Source organism: Eptatretus burgeri, chromosome 2 (assembly GCF_056783735.1).
Source record: "Eptatretus burgeri isolate ZD-2024b chromosome 2, Ebu_testis_v1, whole genome shotgun sequence".
Lineage (NCBI taxonomy): Eukaryota > Metazoa > Chordata > Myxini > Myxiniformes > Myxinidae > Eptatretus > Eptatretus burgeri.
This window is the reverse complement of record NC_140962.1, coordinates 110,061,697-110,087,529: the sequence shown is the minus strand read 5'-3', so window position 1 is coordinate 110,087,529 and position 25,833 is coordinate 110,061,697. Positions and strand designations below refer to the sequence as shown.

Genomic DNA, 25,833 nt, shown 5'->3' with positions numbered 1-25,833 from the left:
TTGCATCTTGCAATATACCACGCCACTTCAAAGGACGCCAAGGAAGCTTTCTCCTGCGAAAAGTCTGAATGATGGAGCATTCATCCGACTTCGTTTCACTTGTTCTTCTTTGTCCTTCCAGTATATCAGGTGGCTTTTCGACAAACTTTGGATGAACTGAAAGCAAATGACGTTTCAACTTGTTTTCATTCATAGATTCGTTGGCGAGGACTTGCAGACAATGAACACGCTGAGGTCGGACATTCCCAGATCATTCTCTCATTTCGGTGAAGCCATATTTCAAAAAGTCAGACTTACACTGCAGTTGTGTTTTGCGTTGGGCCAGTTTTAGATCCTCGTGGAGGATCTCCAAGTCTTACTCACGTTGTTGTTCTTCATCTTCTTCTTGTGGACTTTTTTGTTTCACAGCCTACAGTTTTCATCGAAACTTCCTGAAACTTGGCATGTATATGTAAAAATTCCCTGCGCAGACAGGAATCATCTCCGATTTTGAAAATTCCTCCAAGAAAAAAAGTTATGATGTCAAAATATCTCCGCTAATGGAAATCGCCTAAAAAATTATCTCTGAAACTAGGCAAGTTTTTTGAATTCTGTTTGCGGGAATCGAACAGGGCATTAGCAGAGATGAATTACCGCACATATGATATATCACTTTGACGTCATATCAATTTTTATGACGTCATTCCTATTTTTTGACATTTTTTTGTTTCACAACCCAGAGTTTTCATCGGATCTTCGTGAAACTTGCCTTGTATATACAGAAAGCCCACGTGCAGGCAGTAACCATCTCCGATTTTGGAAATTCTTCCTTGAAAAAAAGTTGACGTCATAATATCACCCCTAATGGAAATCGCCAATACCATTATCTCCGAAACTAGGCAAGCTGTTTGAATTTGGTGTGCGGGAATCAAGCCGGGCATTAGCATGGATAATTTATCGCAAAGCTGATACATCACAATGACGTCATATTCGTTTTTATGACGTCATCATTAAGAGGACAAGGATCTTAGTTAATTTGAGCTTGTTCCAGTTAAAGGGCAGACCTGGAATGAAAAGGGTTATAAATTTATTTGAACATTTTTATAAATAATACAAATATTAGAAAAACTGAAATGATTTAGAATACAAAATAATTTTACTACAAAAAAAATGAATTTAAACAAAAATGTAATAGGAATCCTTCTTATTGTGCCAGTGAAGTGATCCATTTTTAACACTGTAATATTTCTTTTTTGAGACCATCCCACGACCCTTACAAACACCCCCATGACCCTTATTGGGGTCGCGACCATGGGTTTGGGAATATCCAACAGAGCATTGACAAACGACAATAGGTTGGCGACCATTGTGCAGGCTTGATGGGCCTAATTGCCTCCTCCGACATGGAAATTCGTATTGTAATAAAGATTTCACTTTTAACTAAAAAAAGGGGGTGGAAGGGTTCGTGCAGACGCCACCTCCTATATGCCTGCTGTCGAAGCCTTGCGGCAATATCTGGGCAAATGAAGCCCCCTTCCGTCCGTGGAGCCTTTACTTGCTCCAGAAAGGATAATATGAAGGGAGGGAAACGGCCGCTCCACCAAGCTGCTTATCCGGCCGCCATCTGGAGAGCGTACGAGCCTGGAAGTTCGCCCAGAGCCGTGGACGATCAGCGCTCCAGCGTCGCGTTTCCTCGATGCACCTGCACGCGTGCTGGTGTAAGCCGAGCAGCATTCAGGAGATGGGAGGGCGTGGCTTGCAAGGAGACGTGGGCGTGGCTTGACAAACTGCGTGGGCGTGGCCTGTGTACGAGACAAAGGCGTGGCTCGTTCCCAAACATGAGAACGCGCGTTCTCGACGTCTCGCATCGTGTCGAACTGAGGGGAAAGGTTGACGTGAGATTACAACCGGTTATCGTTCAACGGGAGTATCTCAAAAGGCTGAAATCTCTTGACAAAAGATAATAGTTACGACACAAACATGGCTGTGGATTCGCGATCATACATGACGGTCTTCACACGTGGATGGAGATCATCACATTGAGGGATTGGAGCGAAGAAAATAAATAAATAATGAATAAACGAAGTTCCAATTCAAGGTTTTAAAAATGGACGTCATGTGTCGGGAAACCTTTTTCGGGCGTTATCGACCCACCCGACCCCACCTCCCCCCCCCCTGTTTAACCGTGGCATATCACGTGACTGTCCGTGGAGTTGTATTTGCCGTTCTTCGCGCCATTTCACCTTGTATTCGATCCACAATCATTCATGGCGACCTTTGTATAATAATTAATGGGCGGCTCGTTATGCGTGTGTTTATTTGAAGCGCCATTTATACCACCTGTACGTTTTTGCACCTTCTTTAACAGGTAAAGCAGGAGTTTGTCAAACGTTGTATTTTCGGGTTCGTTGTCTCGATTGAAGAAGAAGAAGAAGAAGTGAAGAAGAAGAGGCTCCTAAATGAGGATGATTCACGTGACGTATCCGCGCGACTCGAGGAATGAGAACGGCTGTGGAGAAAAGCGAGATGTGCACGATGAGGTGTAAAGTGAAGGGTCTTGAGGAGGAGAGGAAATTATGATGAGAAAGGGGGAGGTGGAAAACTGGAAATGGATGAGGACGAGGAGATATGGAGGAGGGAAGAGATGCTGATGAGGGGAGGAAGAGAGGGTGAGGAGGGGAGGAGATGAGATAGTCAGATGAGGAGGAGGAGGTTTTGAAGAGATGGAGATAATGAGGAGGAGGAGGGTTTGAAGAGATGGAGATAATGAGGAGGAGGCGATGAGATTGGCGCGAACACAGCGACCAGTAGTGGATGGTCCGAGGTCGGACGAGGAGGTGCGGTATATTGAGTGCGCGGCGTCCATGGGGCCGGTCCGGGGCGGGCGTGGTGGTGGCTGAGCGGAGCGAGCTAGCAGGTGGAGGGGGTGGGCGACGCAGGCCGCTCGTGCTCGCCCAGGGGTCCGGGGCATGCCCGTGCTGAGAGTCCGGGTGGCCGCGGGACGGAGCGGCGATGGAGGCGGGCGGGGCCGCACGGAAAGCTCCGACGCACGGGCTGGACGAACAGAAGCGGGTGAGGAACCCGCTTGCGATGCAGTAATCGGTTATTCGTGCCTCCTCGAGCTCGTACGCACGTGCGGCTCCTGATTGCTGAGGTAGATGCGGCTCCGAGTCGCTGAGCGCGGCGCGCGTTGTGGAGCCCGTCGGACCATGATCAATCCCCCCACGGACATCCTTATTAAAGTGTCGGTTGTCTGCACGTAGAGCGTTATGTCCACTGTGGTGTTGTTCCGTGCCACGTGCGGCCGCGCGTCCTGCTAAGCCGGACGAGCGTTGGGTGCGAGGTGCGGGCCGTGTGGTGCACGTCTCCGTCTCCGTCCGCACCACCGGCTCCCTCCACCCCACGCTTCGACACGAAGGAACGGCTCGCACCGCGCCCTTGTCACCGCTAAACTGAGGTGATCTATCATATGTATATGTATATGTATGTAATGTGTACATTAACCGATCGTGTGTTCTGCTGTACGAGAGGGGCACGAGCATCCCGCCTCAAACGAGCGGTCGTGCTGTTGGGGTTGATGAGCTGAGAACCCGTGAGCCTGCAATTTTCACTCTCGCTTTACCTGCTGCGCGTGACGCGCGCGCTTTGGGTGTGCACGAGCGCGCTTGCACGGCTTATGACGTGTGAACAGGTTCACAGATCATATGATGTGTACACAGGAGTGGGGAATAATTATTTTTTGGAACATTGTGTGTGTCTCTCTGTCTCTGTCTCTGTCTCTGTCTCTGTCTCTGTCTCTGTCTCTCTCTCTCAAGACTTATTCACCAGAGAATACCTGGCAAGTTTTTCCATGCTGCACGAACACCGAGTAGACAGGCCTGACTGCTGCACCTGCCGTGAGCGTGATGGTGTGAATGTTGTGGCAAGTAAGCAATACTAAATCAAATCGACACAAGAAGGGTTGTTGTTGTTGTAGTAGTAGTATAGCCTCGGACAGTTCTCTCGAACATGGCCGCGGCCCAGAGACAGCCGATCAATCTTGCAGGAGTGACACCCAGAGATCCTCCACATCCCTGATGGCATATCCCCCTTCACAAAGTCAGCACTGTCACACACACACACACACACACACACACACACACACACACACACACACACACACACACACACACACACACACACACACACACACACACACACACACACACACGGACGGGAGAGAGACGAGAGAGAAAAGAGTGAAAGGGACAGAGACAAGAAGGGAAAGGGAGAGGGTCAAGAGGGAAAGGGAGAGAGACAAGAGGGAAAGGGAGAGAGACAAGAGGGAAAGGGAGAGAGACAAGAGGGAAAGGGAGAGAGACAAGAGAGAAAGGGAGAGAGACGAGGGAAGGGGGTGGTCCAAGGGAACCAATCGCCACTCTGACCGTGATTGTGCTGCCCTGACTGATCCGGGCAGCAGGGAAGATTTGGCCGCCCACTTGAGTTGGGAGGTACAACCACCGTGAAGAGGCGTCCCCGATCGTTGTACAGAAGTGAAGTAAATGCACGACCTGTAACCCTGTATGTATCAGTGGGAAGGAGGATGGGGATAGACAGACAGTTACTGCAGCTCCCATGGCAGCATGCCACCAAGCAATCAAGGCCTCAAAGGAACACTCCAACATGATGTCTTGAAAAGGGACATAAACACTTAATTTTTCACAAAATAAAATGGAAAACTGGTTTAGAAGCAAAAACAAAAATTATGGAGATGGAGTTTGGGCTGAAGAGGTCACACTCGGAATGCTTTGGAGGAGATGAAGAAGAGTACCGAACTGATGAAGTCGCTGATATTGCGTTGCATATTATTTTTATTGTCAGCCTGATAATATCCTCCTAATCGAGCAAAGATCACATGTTATGACTTTGGCCTGCAATGGATTGGAAATCAGCAGTAATTCCTTGGTTTTAGCAAGTGTTATGGTCTTAGTCGGTAGACTCTGTTGTTTTCACATTGACCACACTTTAACCACACTTTACCAAGCCTTTAAAGCAGATTGAGTCATTGCCACCAGCTTCAAATAAATTTGCTGCTGGAAAGCCCTTTGGAGCGTCCACTCTGAGGCTGGGAGGTCAGTGCTTCAAACTCTGGCCGGGTCATCTCTCTATAATTCCAGCAATCTGTGTGTGTGTGTGTGTGTGTGTGTGTGTGTGTGTGTGTGTGTGTGTGTGTGTGTGTCCGCTGTTTCTCGACAACCTCTGGTCCGATCTAATTGAAACTTGCCAGGTATATTGCTGGGGACCTGAGGATGTGCCTTTTCAAGGTTTGATATTAATCGGACATGTGCTTCCCAAGTCATGGCCATTTATTTACCAACCAATGGCAAGACATGTTGCGTGGGCGTGGCCAATGGTGAAGGGAAGCACAGCCGCGTTCCCCATTACGGGTTACAACGTACGGGCTTCCGGAAAGTGATGACCGTGTATTCTAATAATTTCTCGATTTCTTATGCGCATTTATAGATAAACATAATGGCCCAAGTTATGATCGTTTTCATATTAGACGGTGTATAAATTTCGGGAACATCAGAGTGCTGGTATGCTCCGAACTAGGAAGTAATTTTTTTTCTCTCTCTTCTCTTTTTGTTTTTCCTTGCCACGACATTGCGAAAAGGTAAAATACGTTGGCGCTAATTGAATAATTGGGTATTAAAAATAAATGGCGAATAATCGTAATTGCGAATAATATCGAACTTCTGGGTCACGCAAGTATGGGCACGTGAGAGCGAAGAAACGGCCTGCGTGGTTGTTGTTTGTTGCTCGCGGTATGAATATCTATTTATTAATTATTATTATTTTTTTTTACAGGCAGCCGCGTTCCCCATTACGGGTTACAACGTACGGGCTTCCGGAGAGTGATGACTTCATGTATTCTAATAATTTCTCGATTTCTTATGCGCATTTATAGATAAACATAATGGCCCAAGTTATGATCGTTTTCATATTAGACGGTGTATAAATTTCGGGAACATCAGAGTGCTGGTATGCTCCGAACGAGGAAGTAATTTTTTTCTCTCTCTTCTCTTTTTGTTTTTCCTTGCCACGACATTGCGAAAAGGTAAAATACGTTGGCGCTAATTGAATAATTGGGTATTAAAATAAATGGCGAATAATCGTAATTGCGAATAATATCGAACTTCTGGGTCACGCAAGTATGGGCACGTGAGAGCGAAGAAACGGCCTGTGTGGTTGTTGTTTGTTGCTCGCGGTATGAATATTTGTTTATTAATTTTTTTAATTTTTTTTTACAGGCAGCCGTGTTCCCCATTACGGGTTACAACGTACGGGCTTCCGGATAATGATGACTTCGTGTATTCTCTGTGTGTGTAAATGTCACAACAGTTGTTAGTTCAATGCAAGCGATAATTTGTGGATTGCATGTGAACATTCCATATGGGCACGCACTACTTCCGGATAGTGATGACTTACTGTATTCTAATAATTTATCGATTTCTTTTGCGCATTTATAGATAAACACAATGCCCCAATCCAGTCGTCGTTTACGAGAGCGAAGGAACGGCCTGTGTGGTTGTTGTTTCTGGCACGCGGTTTGAAAGTTTTTTTTTTTTTTTTTTGCATGTACGGCCACGCACGTACGGGCATGTGAGAGCGAAGGAACGGCCTGTGTGGTTGTTTCTGGCATGCGGTTTGAAAGTTTTTTGTTTTGTTTTGTTTGCACCTACGTGCACGCACCTACGGGCATGCACTAGTACCAAAAACTTTAAAAATGGTACATGCTGCTTCCTTGGCGTTCTGCATTTAAAAGGATGGAGCACGGACGAGCAATGCTGGAAAGGCAATGGCAAACCACCCTTACCAAGAAACTGCTTCAGCATTGTTCAAGCAAAGAACAGCCTTTCAAACACGATTTCTGAATCAAAGAAACTGACGTATTTGTTGAAGTTGTGGAGGAACCGGTCGGCAGACATCATTTGCTGCATCATCCGAGCCTTACTACTGTATTCTGCTGACAGTTGACTGGAGAATGAGTGATGTTGATGTTCCTTCATGTTCATCGGCATTTCATCTGTCCCATAACAAAATGTTTGAGCTCTGTTCAAATGAGCTGATCTCTTCTCGTGGCATTGGCACACAACAGCAGTGATGGGCACTCCTTTTTATGACACTGCAGATGTCTCTTCCCACATCATAGACTTCGTGCAAGATACTTCGTTGCAAAACAGCCCGGGTTTATCGGCATTGTAAACTTGAATCTTGTGAGTAGTTCCGCTAACAGTCGGGAAATCTCTCCCCGTAAAGGGACGTGTGTGGCTGGATTGTGTGTGCTTGCGCTTTCCTCATGCATTAGCGCCAGACGGAGGATGTGATGCTTCTTGAACCGGTCGATCCATGTGCGGCATCAGGTGCTGAGAAAGGTGCGGCGTCAGGAGCAGTATAACACACCGGAAAGATGTTGTAAATTGATACAGCTTTGGCTTTACGTTTCTGTGGAGAGATTGGAATGTACTTGAAGTGTTGACACCAAACGAGCAGTGTCCTCCATCTGATCATTCCTGCTCAACTGAGCATGCTCACACTGCCCCATTCATCCTTGTGAATCTCTACTGTGGCTTGAGTAACTCTTACTTCTCCATTCGACCATGCTGGCTCGTTCTGCTTCAGTGTCCTGAGCAACAGCTGCTAAGTTTCTCCTCCAGCAGCCGAGTCGTTAACGTGTGCTTTTTGCTTCCTCTCTTCATGCGTGAAGCATATAACATGTCTCCAAACAAATAGATACGATGGACAGAGAAAACACAAGGGCAGTTCAATATCCTATTCAGAATATAAAAGTGTGGATACAGACAAACACTGGGAATGCGTTCACTATCTCTGAGTGATCAAAACAAAGGAGGGTGCATGCACCCAACGGTTTGTTGTTGCGGTCGATGAACAGAGACAAAGGTAGCCTTGCACTATCACTGATTTAACTGAACTGAATGCTCTCAAGGTCAAGGAATGGCATTGGAAAGGTCAAGGAATCAAGGTCAATGTGGACTTTATTCTCGAAAATCAAAAACGTAGAGTGGAGTTGAAGCTTCACCGATTTCTCAGCCCCAACTACACATCTCCCATCGATTTTGGTAGGCCCGTTAAACGCCATTTGCGCAGAGCTGAAATCTTGGAACAGGTACACGAGTTTGTGTTCTTTGATGTCTTCATCATTTGTAAATACAATTCCACGCAAAGAGATAATAAATCACAAGATTTCAAGTGCAGACTGTATGGGAGAAAAAAGATAACTTCCAAACCCATCTGTGCAAGAGGAGTAGTGGTCACTTTTTGCATCATGAGGGAGAGCATTGTCGCACCTTCGGGTAGTATACCTGGCCATCGTCTGTGCGCTGCTCATCTCACCTCATTGTGTAACAGGTCATTGCAGGACTGTGAATTATTTATTTATTTCATTGTCACAGGTTCTAAGACTAATGGAAGAGCTGTTACATGCTGGCAGAGGCATTTGACAACACTGGGCTTGACTTCAGTCAAACACAGCTACTGGGTGACCTTGAGGGAAGTGATTTAACTTTCCAGTGCATGCTGGGTGCCGGTAACACCATTTTATGACATCACTTTTCTTTCTGCAGTCAGGGGGACAATAAATGGGAAATGTCCATCTTGCCCTCCTCCTCTTGTGATGCCAACCCACGGGGTTTGGCCATCCTCTAAATGCTGAGCATCAAGCGAGGAAGCAGCATGTACAATTTTTATGTCTTTCGTATGATTCCGCCAGAGTCAGAAACAACCCACCGACAGTCCAGATTCAGAGCTGACATTCTTAAACGCAATGCCACGTTGAGTCTGATTGACATGTTCAAAGTCACGTTTGTTCAAAAAATTCCAGATTAATTGGAACCATCAACGTCTCAAAACGTGTCCCCTCTGCTGCCATTAGTTGGTGGACGTTAAAGATCCCATCGTGTCCAACGTGAAGAGTTGGCGAGCTATCGCTGGAACCCTCAACAAATAAATTCCTGCCCTAACTACTTAGTAGAGCATCAGGCCTGGCCAGCCGGCTCGTGAAAGACTTGGGCAAAACACTCCTCTGGCCAACCCCACAAGAACGTGGGAATAATTGGGGCCGTTAAATAATAATAAAAAGAAGATCAAAGTCCCAAAACTCAAATGCCATAAGCTTCCAGGCTTACAGCTGAACCTTGAATTATTTTTATTTTTTTTGATGGTGGGGATCAAGAATGACACCATTACTGACTGACTCACTTTGATTCAGGTGTGAAATGAAGGAACAAGGTCTTATTTCATCACAATCTTTTTCCAAGACATCATTTCTGTATTCAAGCTCCTCCGTGAGCTTCGACACTGTATTCAAAAAAAATCCCCCCTCCCCACCACTCTCGTAGCAGTCCAGGCACTATTATGGAATGACCATACTAATTGCCTTTTGACCAAATAAAAGATCCTTTGGTACCCTCCTTACAACAGCTCTTGTTTTAGGTGGGAATGAATGATGTGTTTCACATTTCCAACACTGACACCTTTTTTGAAAGGGGGGGGGGGGTAGGTTATGTTTACGTGTGTTGTGCTCAAGTGCTCAACTGATAATTCAATGTCTTTCAAGTGCAATGCCCATGTGCATTGTTCCTCATGGTGGTTGATGATGAAAGTGCGTCCATTAGATAAGGCGAAAGCCGATTGTTGTCACGTTCATCCTTGCTGACAACATGCACGTTTCCTGTGTGCTCCCTTCAACCCCCACAAACATTACACTTTAGGGAGCAACCACTTGTGCACAAGTGTGGGTTCCGATGCAATACAGTTTGCAGGCCATGCAATAAAGAAATGAATTAATGAAACACGCAATGCTGATGAAATTCCGTTTGCTTATTTATTTGAGGTCCCATAGCGACAGTTCCAACCAGTTACGGCACTGCACTTGCTGATGGCCGTTGGAATATTTTTGTTGTTGGAATGGATCATGTATTTTAGCTGCAAGGGATTGCAGGGTGTCCTTTGCAGACGTGAAGGTGGAGAAGATGATTGCTTGCAGAAGGTGTAATATTTCATTCATTTTGCAGATTGTGGTGGTGTTAGAAATAGTTGGTGTTTCATCAATATATTAATGGAGGGAAAGTATGTTGTATGTTTTATCTACTCCTCCAAGAGGATTTGACCGAGGAAGCTGAAATTTTCAAGGATTACTCAGGACACCCTTCGTTTGATTCCATCATGTTAAAAAAAACATTAAAACAAGCTCAAATGAGCTGAGATCCTCGTCCTCTTAATGATGACGTCATTGTGATGTATCAGGTTTGCGATAAATTATCTGTGCTAATGCCCGGCTTGATTCCCGCAAACAAAATTCAAACAGCTTGCCGAGTTTCAGAGATAATGGGATCGGCGATTTCCATTTGCGGTGATATTGTGACGTCAACTTTTTCTCTCGTAAGAATTTCCAAAATCGGAGATGGTTATTGCCTGCGCGTGGGCTTTCTGCATATACATGTCAAGTTTCACGAAGATCCGATGAAAACTCTGGGTTGTGAAACAAAAAATGTCAAAAAATAGGAATGACATCATAAAAATTGATATGACGTCATAGTGATGTATCATATGTGCGGTAATTCATCTCTGCTAATGCCCTGTTCAATTCCCGCAAACAATTCAAAAAGCTTGCCTTGTTTCGGAGATAATTTTTTCGGTGATTTCCATTAGCGGAGATATTTTGACATCATAACTTTTTTTTAGGAGGAATTTTCAAAATCGGAGATGGTTACCGTCTGCGCAGGGTATTTTTACATATATATGCCAAGTTTCAGGAAGTTTCGATGAAAACTGTAGGCTGTGAAACAAAAAAGTCCACAAGAAGAAGATGAAGAACACAACGTGAGTAAGACTTAGAGATCCTCCACGAGGATCTAAAAATACTCCATCCCAACTTGGCATTTTCTTCCTTTGAGAAGGCGATGGGACTCGTATTCAAACCAAACTAAGGAATCTACAGCATTCATGAGATTACAAATCCCAAGCCGGTTTATTATTCACTCTGAAGGATGACATTATGCAGTTAGTTGCACACACAGCAGGTAAAATGGGAATTCATTGGGAAAATGCAACCCCACACACTTCTAGTTTTGGCTATCGCATAGATAATTATCATAATTATCATAGATCACCATTGATGTTGAATAGTCCACTGATGTGGACCTGCGACTGGGGTTGTGGATCCGCTGTTTGGAGAGGTTCTGGGCTGAAAGGATTGAAACCTCGATGAAAAACGGTGCCCAGCTGATGATCCGCGCAGTTGGGAAATCAGTCGATAGGTTGTAAGTTGAGGTTATAATGACAAATTCAATAGCTTTTGTAAGTACTTACCAGTACATAATATATCTGTGTGTGTGTGTGTGTGTGTGTGTGTGTGTGTGTGTGTGTGTGTGTGTGTGTGTGTGTGTGTGTGTGTGTGTGTGTGTGTGTGTGTGGTTACATATGTGTGTGTGTGGTGTATTTATATGTGTGAGGTGTGTGTGTGTTGTTACATGTGTGTGGTGTATTTATATGTGTGTGTGGTGTGTGTATATGTATATATGTATATATATATATATATATATATATATATATATATATATATATATATATATATATATATATATATATATATATATATATATATATATATATATATATATGGTCTGTCTAAAAAGTAACGGGACTGAGCCTGCTGTGTGCTCCACTTACACAACTTGAATGAACAGGTTGCGCAACAGTGTTTCGCAACTTTCCAGCAATATATATGATTGGTGATGGTTGACTGCGCTCATTGTGTGATTTTTTTTTACAGATCGTGCTTTACACGTTGTCTAGTCTGAGTCGTCAAGCTTTGTGTCGTGAGCAGAGAGCCAATCTGAAGTTTCTTGCCAAGCTTGGCAAAACACCTTCCGAATTTTTCACAATGCTGCAGCAAGTCTACAGGGAAGAAACAATGTCACATACATGTTCATTTTAATGGCACAAGAGGTTCAAAGAGGGACAGGAGGAGGTTGAAGATGATCCACCGTCTGGAAGACCTTCAACGAGCAGAACGGCAGACAACATCGAACGTGTGAAGCAGATGGTGCTCGCAGATCATCGACTCACGGTGCGGATGATTGCTGAGGAACCTTCCATCAACAAGGACACTGTCTGGAGCATTATCACTAAAAATCTCGAAACGCACAAGGTGTGCGCAAAGATGGTCCCCAACCTGTTGTCTGAGGACCAGAAACAGCAAAGAGTCACTGTCTGTCAAGACATTATCAATCACCTCGAGGATGATCCAGACCTGTTCAGGAGAGTCATTACTGGTGATGAATTGTGGATATTCCAATACAATCCTGAGACCAAACGGCAGAGTCGTCAGTGGAAAAGTCTGGCATCACCAAGACCAAAGAAAACAAGGATGTCGAAGTCGAAGGTCAAGGTAATGCTCATCACGTTTTTTGACATCAAGGGCATCGTCCACTTCGAGTTTCTACCACAGGGTCAAACAGTGAATCAATACGTGTACAAGGAGATCCTCCGGGGCCTCGTGAGATCAGTCTGGGATAAGAGGAGGGATCTGTGGGAGAACAACGCCCTTGCTCTCTTGACACAGGACATCTGCCCTGAGCATCCGCCAGTTTCTGGCAGAGAGGAACATGTCAACTCTGGAGCAACCCCCGTATTCACCAGACTTGGCCCCTTGTGATTTTTTTTCCTATTCCCCAAGCTCAAGGGGGTGATCAAGGGGACCCGATTTCCTGGTGTGGAGGCCATCAAAAGGGTCGTGATGACGGAGCTCCGGAGGATTCCAGAAGAAGCCTTCTGGGGGTGCATCGAAGCGTGGAAGAAGAGGATGGACAAGTGTGTGAGACTGGAGGGAAACTATTTTGAGGGGACAAGCTGTGATTTCAATATATTTTTTGGAGTAAAATTTCTGTGGTCAGTCCCGTTACTTTTTTAGATGGACTTCGTATAGATGTGTGTGTGTGTGTGTGTATACAGTATGTGTGTGTATGTGTGTGTATATATATATATATATATATATATATATATATATATATATATATATATATATATATATATATATATATATATATATATATATATATATATATATATATATATATATATATGTGTCTTGTTATGTCTGGCTTACTTCTTGGGACTCTGGTGCAGTAATTGGTGTTTGTTTTGATGTGTGTATATATATATATATATATATATATATATATATATATATATATATATATATATATATATATATATATATATATATGTATATAAGCCTGGTGTTGGCGCAGTGGTTTGGGCAGCGGCTTGGGATCCAAAAGGTCCTGAGTTCAAGCCCCGTTGGGCCATGGAATTAATACACCAGGGGGTTGACTCAGCCTGTCATCCTTCCGAGGTCGGCGAAGTGAGTACCAGTGTACTGGGCCGGTGTATACCCCGGTTAATATAGGTGTACCATATCCCTGTGTCGTAAGAGGCGACCAGGGTTGCGTCAGGAAGGGCATCCGGCGTAAAACATGTGCCAAATCACTATGCGGATCATACGGATGATCCGCTGTGGCAACCCCTAACGGGAGCAGCCGAAAGAAGAAGATATATATATATATATATATATATATATATATATATATATATATATATATATATATATATATATATATATATATATATATATATATATATATATATACACATACATATACTGTCGACCCCGCTATTTGTGGATTCACCATTTGCGGACCTCGCGTATTCATGGTTTGTAAAATGTGACCTGCTTCAGCATTTGCGGCCTTGCACTTTGCGTATTCGCGATTTTTTTTTCCTCATTTGTTCAGGTGTATTCGTGGTATTTTGACGTTTTTCATAGGATTTTTGATTTTTATTCATGAATCACAAACTGCCGGTAACCTCCCCTCTCTTTTTCCATTGAAGTAATGCCCCGACATTCATGGAATCAACATTTGCGGCGTGTTTCAGGAACATATCCCTCGCAAATAGCGAGCGAGCCCTTTCTTATCAACCGTTTTGTTTGAGTGCTTAAGCCACTTGGCAAGCACTTCCCAAGCTGCTTTGTTGTTCGTTTTGGTAAGAGTACCCGTGCTTTCAATATAACATCGATTAGACGTACGTTTCCGCATTTGTTGGATCCTGCAGTTGCGCGGTTCCATGCGGTTGCTGCCTCTGGATGTCTCATCCGCTGAAAATGTGCAATTTTATTTTTACAGGACATCGTTTTGTTTAACCTTTTGTGCAATCTCCTTTTAATATAATCCACCTCTCACTTTGACATCGATACATATATAAAAACAATAAGGTCCATACGACCAGGTGTTGGCCATGATGTAGCTGTGAAGGCAGAGAGCAGAGATCGACATTTTGTGTTCTATGCCTTCATATATTTTCAATTGAATTTTGTTAATTTTCCACTTGAATTTCTCTTTCAAAGAACTCTGTTTAAAGGTAAATCTTTGGGTTTGTTGTGTTTACGTGATTTATGCGTGTATACATTTGCGCGTGTGTGTATGTATATAAACTATATTACCACAACGGTACTTGGCACGGGTGTGTGTGTGTGTGTTTGTGTTGTTCGTTATCTCCATATGTGGGTTTCAGAAGGTGGAATAGACCCCTTCCAGGTCTCAAGGTATCCACTGGCGTGTGTGTGTGTGTGTGTGTGTGTGTGTGTGTGTGTGTGTGTGTGTGTGTGTGTGTGTGTGTGCGTGTGTGTGCGCGCGTGCCCGCGCACGTGTGTGTGGCTCTCACTCTCTATCTACCTCTCTGTCTCTCTCACTCACCCCTCCTCGCGCCCTCCCTCCTGCAGTGCATAGCAACGTTTGGTGAGGTGTCGCTCTCCCCACCTCCCCCCCTCGCCTTTTCTCACTCTCCCCTCGCCCTTCCTCGCTCCCCCTTCTTCATCCTCTCTGCCTCCCCTCCCCCTTTCTCCTTACACCTGCCTCCTCTCTCTCTCCCTCCCCCTTTTTTTGTTGTCCCCGTCAGCGAAGCGATGGGTTTATATTTGCTAATAATTAAATATAAAGCTCTTCCTAACCACTGGCTGACTCACTCACTGACACACTGACTGATATTAAAGAAAATAAAAAGAAGAAAATAAATAAATGAAAAATCAAATGCAGGTGAGCGACCTGAGACAATGGGGAAGCACAGTTTGTATGTTTACACAATGTGTAAGCACACCCTGCTAGTATGTGTGTGTGTGTGTATATATATATATATATATATATATATATATATATATATATATATATATATATATATATATGTATATATGTATATATGTATATATGTATATATATATATATATATATATATATATATGTATATATGTATATATGTATGTATATATATATATATATATATATATATGTATATATGTATATATGTATATATATATATATATATATATATATATATATATATGTATATATGTATATATGTATACATATATATATATATATATACATACATACATACATATATATATATATATATATATGTGTGTGTGTTTTTCGAGCCATGTCGTCTGTCTGTGTATCCTGTCTCCCATTTACGGTGGCCTTTTTCCGTGCTGCGTTTGAAAAGCTGCTGATTGGTTATTTTGAATTTTCATTTCACCTTTTTTGATGCAATGTCGTATTGTCAGTCACTTTATTGTCCCTTCCAGTAATCTTCAAAATCAACATGAACATCTAGATTCAAGTAGATTTAATGCAGATGTTCATGGTGTACCACAATATAAAATAGCCATACTTTGTACTCTTTTTCGACAAATCCAACCTCTGCCGCCTGATGTTGCACCACAATTCCGCAGTGGGAGGTAGAAGTCGCTCAGAGCTTTGAATGAAAGCAAGAGTGCATCACAATTAACCTTTTTAAAGTTCATTGAATGATTTAAATTGATAGATTAACTTAAACTTTTCCGTCATTGGGGACAGGTACTTTTGCTTGCTTTTCCCGTCAATGGGGACGGATACTTCAACAACTTTTTAATAACGCACTTTCGATCTCACATTTTAACATGGATGCACACAATTCGTTTGGTATCAAGGACTGCTGGTATGTATAGAATTTGTAGTTTGCCAAGTGTACTTTTAGATGCAGAAATATTCTCGCAAATACCCCTACCCCACTCCACACCCCCCTCCCCTTCAACAGGAGATAATTATTGGCCTTGGCATTGGTTCAGCTGTGCATTGTCAGCCACAGGGCTTTCTTTGTCTTGGACCCAGATGAGACTGGCTGAAGTCTTATGTCAACCAATTTTATAGACATGGAGAAAAATGACTTTCCAAGACTGGTTGTTGACACAAGTCTTTGTACTACCGCATGACCGACACGTATCAACTTTTACTCTGCATAACAATTTGAAATTTGTTCTGATTTGCTTCAGTTCTTTTGAAGTTAAAAAAATGTTTCAATTCCCTTTCAACCATCTTATAGTTTCTACAATGAAAGCATTGTGGATGAAAGTTTACAAACACGATGATTTTGCGAACTCGTGGGATTATTGTGGATTGCTCTATGTGGGTGGTGTTTTTTTGACAAAGTCGATGCTCGTCAAAGAGCTATAACACAGAATTAATCAGGATGCAATGGAACAAAGGGAACAGAAGACAGCAACAGCAGGGATGAAGGACAAAATAGAAGGGGACCTGGACAAATAATGGGAGCTGGGAGGAATGAGTGGTTGGGGAGGATTAGGTGGTGGACAGGATGGATACAGAAGCAAACTGTTGGAAAGGAAAACTGGAAAAGGGGAGCGGGGAACAAGTGTAAAAAAAAAAAAAAAAGGTTTTGGATGGGGGATGATCTGAGATGGTGGTGAACGGTGAACAGCTAATATGGAGGGAAGAATTGAAGACTTGGAGACATGGAGGGAAAAATGGGATTGAAGAGAATGCAGAATTTTATTCCGTAGGTGGGGAAAAAGAAGAACAAATGAGTGGAGGTGATCAGGAGTTTCCCCAGAAGGGGGTTTATGGTGGACCACGGGTGACCTGCAGAGACCTGTGAGGAACAAAGCACTGAAAGAACAGAGGGTGCAAGAGCAGAAAGGAGGCAGTAGAAGACATCAAGACCACCGACCTGTTCTTAAGTTACTCAAACACAAAGAATCACCCTTTCAGCGAATATCGTCATCATCTTCATATCATATATGCATATTGGACCAAGATTCAATGAAGAGGTAGGCATCCAGGTAGCATCATTTCTGGGAGGCATGGCTATGCTGCTAAAGCAGTGACCCTATAAGTTAGGGCAGAAATATGTCATTTTGCTCAGTATAAGGTTATCTCACCAAGGTGATAACTCACCTACTCTTTGTTGAAATAGCTATTGGGTGCAGCCTGTGGCTACTGGTTGCATCATTTTCCGGGGGTGCGGCTGTGCCACTGGTGCAGTGCCCTCGATTGGCAGTTCACTGGTACTCATTTCCCTGCTCTGGGAAGGATGACAGACTGAGTCAACCCCACATGGTGTTAATTCAGCAGCCAACAGGGGCTCAAACTTGGGACCCTAGGATCCTAAACCAGCCAACTTAACCGTTAAGCCAACTCCAGGCTTTTCTTTGTTGAAAGACATCATGTGATGTTTAACATCAATCATCTAATGTTTGCAGACAGGTCCCCAGCTCAACGTCAATCCAAGGGACGGCACACTTTGTGGTACAGTTCCCTGTCTGCGAAGAAACAATCTGATAGTTTATAGCTCGCTGAGTTGGGAATTAAACGCAGACTCTACAGCTCAAAGGACACTTTGCTACCTCGAGAACACCATCCAGTGAGGCCAACAAATATAGTGAAGCTATTTGGAGGTAATTCGGAAGCTGCATCCAATCTGACTTGGAATTTTGTTTGTACTGGTTAGTAAACTTGTGCATCTATACTATGATAATGATACTTGTATTACTTTTAAAGTATTCCCCCCACTTTAGACAGACACTTGTCCTATCTCAATGGAAGCTTTTGTTGGCCTTCAGAGCAGAATTATTTAGGAAGTGTACAAATCACCAGTGAAAGATGTCTTTCATGAATGAAAGCCTCGTTCATTGAAAAGTATTAACCCGAGGTGTTCCTTCATACAAATGTACTTGATAAGCGATAACCATGCACAGTGTATAGTCAATCATCTGTAAATTTCAACAGGTTTCATGTTTTACATTTCCCAGAAATTTCTTGAATTATTTGCTGTTCCACCCTCCATGTTATCTCACTTGTTGCCATTTTGATTTTCAGCACGCGCACCATAAATAAAACTATAAATAAAAGGTGCATCACTTTCAAACCTACACACAAGGGTGTGTTGAAAAGTAATGCCTTCTCTTATTTTTCTTCATAACAGGTAAAGATATTCGAATGAAACAAAGCGCAATTCACACATTAGTTCTTCCCACCACCAGGTGCAAAGTTTCGTGATTCTGACGCAAGATGTCTCAGTGCTACATTCGTCAAGATGGCAGAAGGCAGCACAATGTTTTCAGTGCCATGAAGTGTGAAGTGATGTAGATGAGAGCTGGGAGATTAAATGACAGGAGATGAGAGTTTGGATGACTTATTGGAGATGAGATGAGAGTTGGGATCATGACTTATTGGAGATGAGGTGACTGGAGATGAGATGAGAGTTGGGATGACTTATTGGAGATGAAGTGACTGGAGATGAGATGAGAGTTGGGATGACTTATTGGAGATGAGGTGACTGACTGGTGATTACATGAGAGTTGGGATGACTGACTGGAGATGAGATGAGAGTTGGGATGACTGACTGGTGATTAGATGAGAGTTGGGATGACTGACTGGAGATGAGATGAGAGTTGGGATGACTGACTGGAGATGAGATTACTGACTGGAGATGAGATGGAAGTTGGGATGACATATTGGAGATGAGGTGACTGACTGGAGATGAGATGAGAGTTGGGATGACTTATTGGAGATGAGGTGACTGACTGGAGATGAGATGAGAGTTGGGATGACTTATTGGAGATTCGATGACAGACTGGACATGAGAGTTGGGATGACCTTCAGGACATGAGATAACTGGAGAAAAGAGTTGGGTGCACCATCATAATCCTGAAAGGAAGAGATGGTCAAGTGAGTACCACCACAAAGGATCACCTGCCCTGACCTAAACTTCATTTTATGTTCTTAATACAGGAAAAATTTGCCTGGTGTTGACAGGGGGCTGCGTTAAGATATTGGGGTCTTGAGTTTGAGCTCCTGTCATTCTGTTAAACAACACCAGGTGGGTTGATTCAGTCTGTCATCTTTCCGAGGTTGGCAAAATGAGTACCGGCTTACTGATAACAGGGGCACTGCATCAACAGCCAAGCCGTGCTTTCAGGAAGTGGTGCGATCAGCAGAGACAGTTTGCATTTGAAATAACACTTTATTTTATGTTCTTAATCACTTTTATTCATGAAAATAAATAGCACAAAAACAATAGACAAATGTATTAATTAAGGGAACAGTGTGGATAAATTTTAAAGTTGAAGTCCCTCACCCTATTTTCCCCATTACCCCCTAAGTTTGTTGATTTGCGGTTCACTTGGATTTTCAAGAGCGTAACCCCTGCAAACGGGAAGGCCCTCCTGCATGTACATGCACACTTCACTGCACGGGCTATTGTGTTCTATGAACTCTCCAGTTTGTATCAGTCCTTGTTTCATTCAAATATATTTACCTGTTTTGGAGAAAAAGAATGGGAGACATTACTTTTCAACACATCCTGCATAAATCTGCCTTTTAAACCAAAAGCAAAGGTCAAAGTGAGAGCACATTATCACAATGCAATCTCCAACACTGATGAGCTTATAAAATTTAACAGTTTCATGAGGAACACAGTGATCGATAACTTATTGATTCATCATCAAAAAACCTGATAAACCAGCCAGTTTCAGTCTACCACAGGATAAGGGATAAGGTCTGCACTCAATTTTTGCTGAGAGTGTTTGGCATACTGACCACACTTTTCAAGTGCCCATTGGCGAGAGTGAGCACCCAAGGGAATCAAACCTGCAACAGCCAATAGAGGCAGAAACCAGTCCAAACCACTCAACCAAACAGTAAACTCCAATGCATTATTTTGGAGGAACAAAAAGACCCCAACACCCTAAACCGGTGTTCTCCACGTACGATGAAAGCTGAGACACTTGGGATTGGAGAGATGTTGAAGTATGGTGTTTTTCGCATTCCTGTACACATGTGGAGCTATTTCCGAATCCAATTTTAAAACAAATACTCGATACATGACGTGAAAGATGGGTCTCACTCAATAGAGTGAGCCGATTTTGGTTCCTTTGTGGTCATTACTGAACTCATTAGTGTAGTTGAGTTTGAAAGTGACATTTTCCGTTGCATGAATAAGATCTCTCTTTCATGACAAATATATTTTGGCCTCGTGGTTTTCATTTTTGGAAATTTTTGTTCAGCATTGCTGATTTCTACCGAATGGAGAACAAGAGCGCTGACGGATCCCTCGACAGCACTGTTCTACTCTGTTGTTTGGAAGTAAGCGATGCTCAACGTTCTTGAGCTCCTCCATTGCAGAATCATGTCGGTGCTGCCATGCCAAAGTAGCATTCGCACTGTGCCTCTGCTTGTGTCTGCACTGTGAGAGTACTGTCCTCATAGCCAAGGGAACTGTAAAACCACCTGTACTTATAAGCTGTTAGGCCCAGATCTTCTCTGATTTATGTCTTCATCTTGTTGCTAGAACTCGTTTACATCGACTTATTCTTTTTTCCTTCTGACTGAAGCAGGTTGAGTTATTCCTTCCTTTTGTTTTCCTTCATCTTTCTCCTTGTGATGTTTGCATGACCCAATGACTTCACCTAAGCAACCAAGCTGTTAGACCGTTGTCATTTGAGCATTGACTTGGCTGTTTTTGTCAATCCTGTGAAGATGCTGGTATGCTGATGTTGGATTAGCATGCCAGCATATAAAAGCCTAAACTCATTAACATGGTGTTTTGCATATTTGAAATGGATTTGCAACAATCATCTGTGAATATTACAAGGTTGCCAGCTAAAATGAACTTTATTATATCTTCTTTGACAACAGAGCCTCTTTGACTGATATCCTTTCTTTCTTTCTTTTTGGTGTACACATTCCCAAACCCCTGTCATGTCTTCAAATGAACATTCTGAGATTTGCAGCTGAAGCTGGAAATACTTTGAGAAGTACTAATTACCACGTGCACCTGAAGTAAAAGGTGGGGTTAAGCAATTGGTTCACTTTGTCTGTCTGTCTGTCTGTCTGTCTGCAAATGTTAGTTTATGATCGAGGACCAAGTTTATATTGATTGATTGTTACAATTTGAAAACGAATCAGAACATGAATCGGAAAACTAACCTGCAGTTTAGCACTACTTTGGTTCTGAATTTGTCCCGATCGTGTATGTCTTGATTGTCCTGATCGTCTAGTCTATCTGCTTGTCTGACAGTCAAACAAAATTGAAAATCATTCCAAATGAAATTTACTGTTTTTAAGGACATCACAAAGGACACAAACAACAGGCACAAAGAAGTAATGTAACATGTTATATTAGGTGGTGTAAAAGACGCTGCATCAACGGTGTTGAACTTATGAATTTTTTTTCTCCAACCTTTAAAATCTTCATTTTATCTCAATTGAATTATATACTTGAACACTGTAGAACATAAATCGCCTTTGTGGCACTTTCAAAAACCTTTCGTTTAGTGGTAGTTTTACAAAATACTATGGCATTGAACATCATCTTGGCCGATCAAACTTGCTGCGAGCAGATCCCGCCCATGTCCTAGTTTCTCAAGATTGCATGGGGGTAAGGTGTTCTACGAACTCTCTAATTCTTGTATAGCATTGCCCAAGCTTATCTCATGATAACTAAGTTTTCCAACTTTGTTCATAAGTCTCAGTACTGCATGTGTCATTGAGCTGTCTTGTTCATAACATGGGTCTTGGTTGTAACACTCGCATGTTACTCCAGTGAATTATTTGCAGTGTAAAACAATTACTGTTCTTTTCTTTGTAAAATTTACCTTATACAATGGGCTGGTAGGATGGCCCTGATGGATGCACATGATCACCTCTGAGCCATCTAGCCGAGGTTTCCGCCAAGTTCGCCAGGTTTCGGCTTTTATTTGGGAAATCCTCTGGGTTTGCAAATGGTAACGACTCAGCAATCGAAAGAACGTAGCAACCTTAAACATCGTTTTGGCTGTTTGCAGGGGTCGTACTCCAGGCTCAGTCAGTTTGTGTTAACAGATCATCTTACATGACAGTAAATACCCCATTATGGCAGAATGTTTACCCTTCCCCATGTTTCCTCCCTCTATCTCTCTTTTCCTGTTTCCAATATTATTTTTTCTTAAACCTCCCCACTACCTCCTCACCCTTATAATATCTAGTGTTCATAAAGTGCTCAGATGAGAACATCAAACACACCTGCCATGTTAACTACAAACCTGAAGTTAAAAAGTGTATAAATACTGTCCAATCTATAATTAATCCATTAGGCAGGAAACAAATTTGAAAGTAAATTCTCCTGCCATGCACACAGAAGCTGATGTCATCATAATCATGCTTAAAATGTAGCACCTGGCTACGGGTTTGCATCATTTATGGGGTGTAGCCATGCTGGTGATGTAGTTAAGAATTTGGCCATGCTAATGATGTACAACCAACTCTTTGATTAATTTTTGCTTTGCTGTACAAAACACATACAAACTAGAAAGACACTCGGTGAAGCGCATACCTCCGCCAGGCTGAACAGTATAAATTGTGTACCCCACTTGTAGGCCGGATCTGGATCCAGACCGGTACCAAATCAAATTAGCTTGTTCTTGTCACTGAGCCAACTCATCCACATGGTTTTGTCATAACTCGTCCACAACTTTTTGAGACACACTATTGTGCTATATATCATTTTTGGCACCATCTCTCAATGGTGAAGAAACACTTAAACAACGAAATGGTATTCACAGAATACTCACCCGACACAGTCATTGGTTTTGGAGATTTAGAGGTGCAACATTTTTTGGTTTTTACAAGATGGCGCCTGCACCACATGACCTATGACAACATGATTATCATTAAAATATTTGAGAGGAGGAGGCACTCCAATCACACAAGCATTTAAAGGCCATTTTCCCCACTAAAGCAGCGGTTAGCCTTGCAGGCCCCATGACAATCTTCTCCACTTTACCCTGTTTTCTGCATCTCCCCTTCTTAATCCCCTTGCCCACATTTCCTCTTCCACCACATTTAGCCAAGTTTTTCTCGGTCTTCCCCGTCCTCTACTTCCGACTACACTCATTTCCAACACTCCTCTCACCCAGTTACTTTCATCCTTCCTCAACACATGACCCAACCATCTCAACCTGTTTCTCTTCACAACCTCCATCACAGACTCTATTCCCATCATCTTCCAAAAGTCATCATTTGTCTTCCTCTCTCTCAACGATACTCCACACATCCACCGAACCATTCGCATTTCCACCCTTTCCAGCCTTTGTTGATGCTCTTTGTTCAGTACCCATGTCTCACTCCCATAAAGCATTGCACTCCTCACACATGTAGTATGCACCTTTCCCTTCAGCTTCAACGACACTCCCCTCTTTGTCAGCATGCCACTCAGTTCCCGAAACTTCTTCCATGCACATTTCACTCTAGCAACCGTCGAAGAGTCTGATCCACCTTCTCCATTCAGCATGTCTCCGAGATAGCAAAATGTTTTCACCCCTTCCAGCTTCACACCATCTCCAAGATCCAACTCAACAATTCCTTCATCTGCTGCTCCCTCGATGCACACCTTACACTTGAATGTAGCTGCCACACTGGTTAATGACCCTCTCACATCACGACATTTTCGATGAACCCATTCAGCACACATTGTACACTGAATGGAGTTCACTCCGACACCCTTCCTGCACACAGCACACGGCCACTTCCCAGTCCTTTCCACCTCACCACATGCTTTACCACTTGCCATCACCTTCGTCTTTCCGATATTCACCTTCAAACCTTTTGCCTCCATACATTCCTTCCACTTGTTCATATTCTCCTTCAGTACATCCATACTCTCTGCAATCAACACCAGATCATCTGCATACAGCAGCTCCCACGGTAAACCCTCCTTTACCCTCCGAGCCAGCACCTCCATCACAACTACAAATAGAAGTGGACTTAGTACCGACCCCTGGTGCACTCCCACCTTCACTTCAAACTCACCACTGTTCCCATCCTTCGTCCTTACAGCTGTGCGTGCTCCCTCGTACATGGCCATCACTACTCTGATCAACCATTCCTCCACTCCTAACTTCCTCAATGCCCATGTCATAACTTCACGTGGAACCCTATCAAATGCTTTCTCCAGATCAACAAACCCAAAAAACAACTTCTTCCTCTTCTTCATGTACTTCTCCTGCAACTGCCTTACAATAAAAATTGCATCTGTCGTTCCTCTTCCTGGCATAAATCCAAACTGCATTCCGTCAATATTTACCTTCTTCCTTATCCTCTTCTCCAACACCCTTTCCAATACCTTCATTCCATGCTCCAATAACTTTATTGCTCTATAGGAGCCACAGTCCAGAGGGTGACCTTTCCCCTTGTACAGAGGGATGAGGGTACTGAGTTCCCAATCCACTGGAATGCGGCCTTCTTTCACCACCAGATTACAGATCTCTGTCATTCTCTTCACACCCCAACTTCCCGCTGCCTTCAACATATCTCCCACAACTCCCGTCGGCCCTCATGCTTTTCTACTCTTCATTCCTCTTATAGCTTCCTCAACTTCCTTCTCAGTTATCTTCTCTGCTGGTCCTAAAACCGGGTTACTCTCGATGTTTCTATCCCATTCATTTTCTACATTCAACAGCCTTTCCATATTTCTCTTCCATCTTCCTTTAATTCCATCTGAATCCACAACGATTTGTCCCGCTTCATCCTTCAAGCAACTCACCCCTGTCACATCAAATCTCTCTCTCGCTATCTGCTTTGCAATCCTGAATACCGCTCTCTTACCCTCCTCCGAATCCAAGCGTTCTCCGAACATTTTCCTATGGGCCTCCTGCGCATTTGCTACCTTTTTCTTTGCAGCCTTCTTGGCTTCCTTATAACTTTCATGTACAGCTTCTTCTTCCACTGTACCCTTTGCCTTTTGCCATTCCTTGAACTTCCTCCTCTTCTCTTCAATCGTCTTTCCAACTTCATCACCCCACCACCATGTTTCCGAGTGCCTCGGTGGTCCTTTTGTCCATCCACATACCTCACCAACGGCTCCCAGTAGACTATCTTTCATTGACATCCAACCACTTTCAAGCTCAACCACATCATCTTCAACCATACTCAGCCTCTCTCTTAATGCTTCCTTCACTGTCGCCTCTTTCAAACTCCACACCTTCATCCTCGGTTGGTACTTCACCCTCCAAATTCTCCGCGCACCTTTCACCCTTATATCGCAGACAACCAGGTGGTGCTGCAAAACAGTCTCCTCCCCTGGGATCACCTTTGTGTCCCGGAGGTTTCCCCTATCTCACTGACGCACCATCAGGTAGTCAATGGTTGTCGTCAACCCACCTGACGTGTATGTAATAAGCTTATTATCTGCTTTCTGGAATTGAGTATTACAGATCAACAAATCAGCTCCATCAGCAAACTCCAAGATCCTTTCACCTTCTCCATTTCTCACACCATATCCATAACCCCCATGGACTCCCTCAAAACCGTCTGGACTCCTTCCCACATGTCCATTCAAGTCTCCTCCAACCACAACAACTTCCTCATCTTTCATATTTTCCATCAACTTCTCCATCGCACACCAGAACATGTTCTTCTCTTC

The 25,833-nt window shown here is 43.2% G+C and overlaps 1 protein-coding gene across 1 annotated transcript in view; it reads left to right on the top strand.

Annotated features, from left to right (window-relative positions):
* Positions 1-2,380: 2,380 nt before the first annotated feature.
* LOC147032813 (uncharacterized) overlaps positions 2,381-25,833 on the top strand; it is a 277,885-nt gene continuing 254,432 nt past the window's right edge. The window contains exon 1 of the mRNA XM_085870687.1: positions 2,381-3,051. The gene's annotated coding sequence lies outside the window, so the exon portion shown is untranslated. The remainder of the gene's footprint in view (positions 3,052-25,833) is intronic.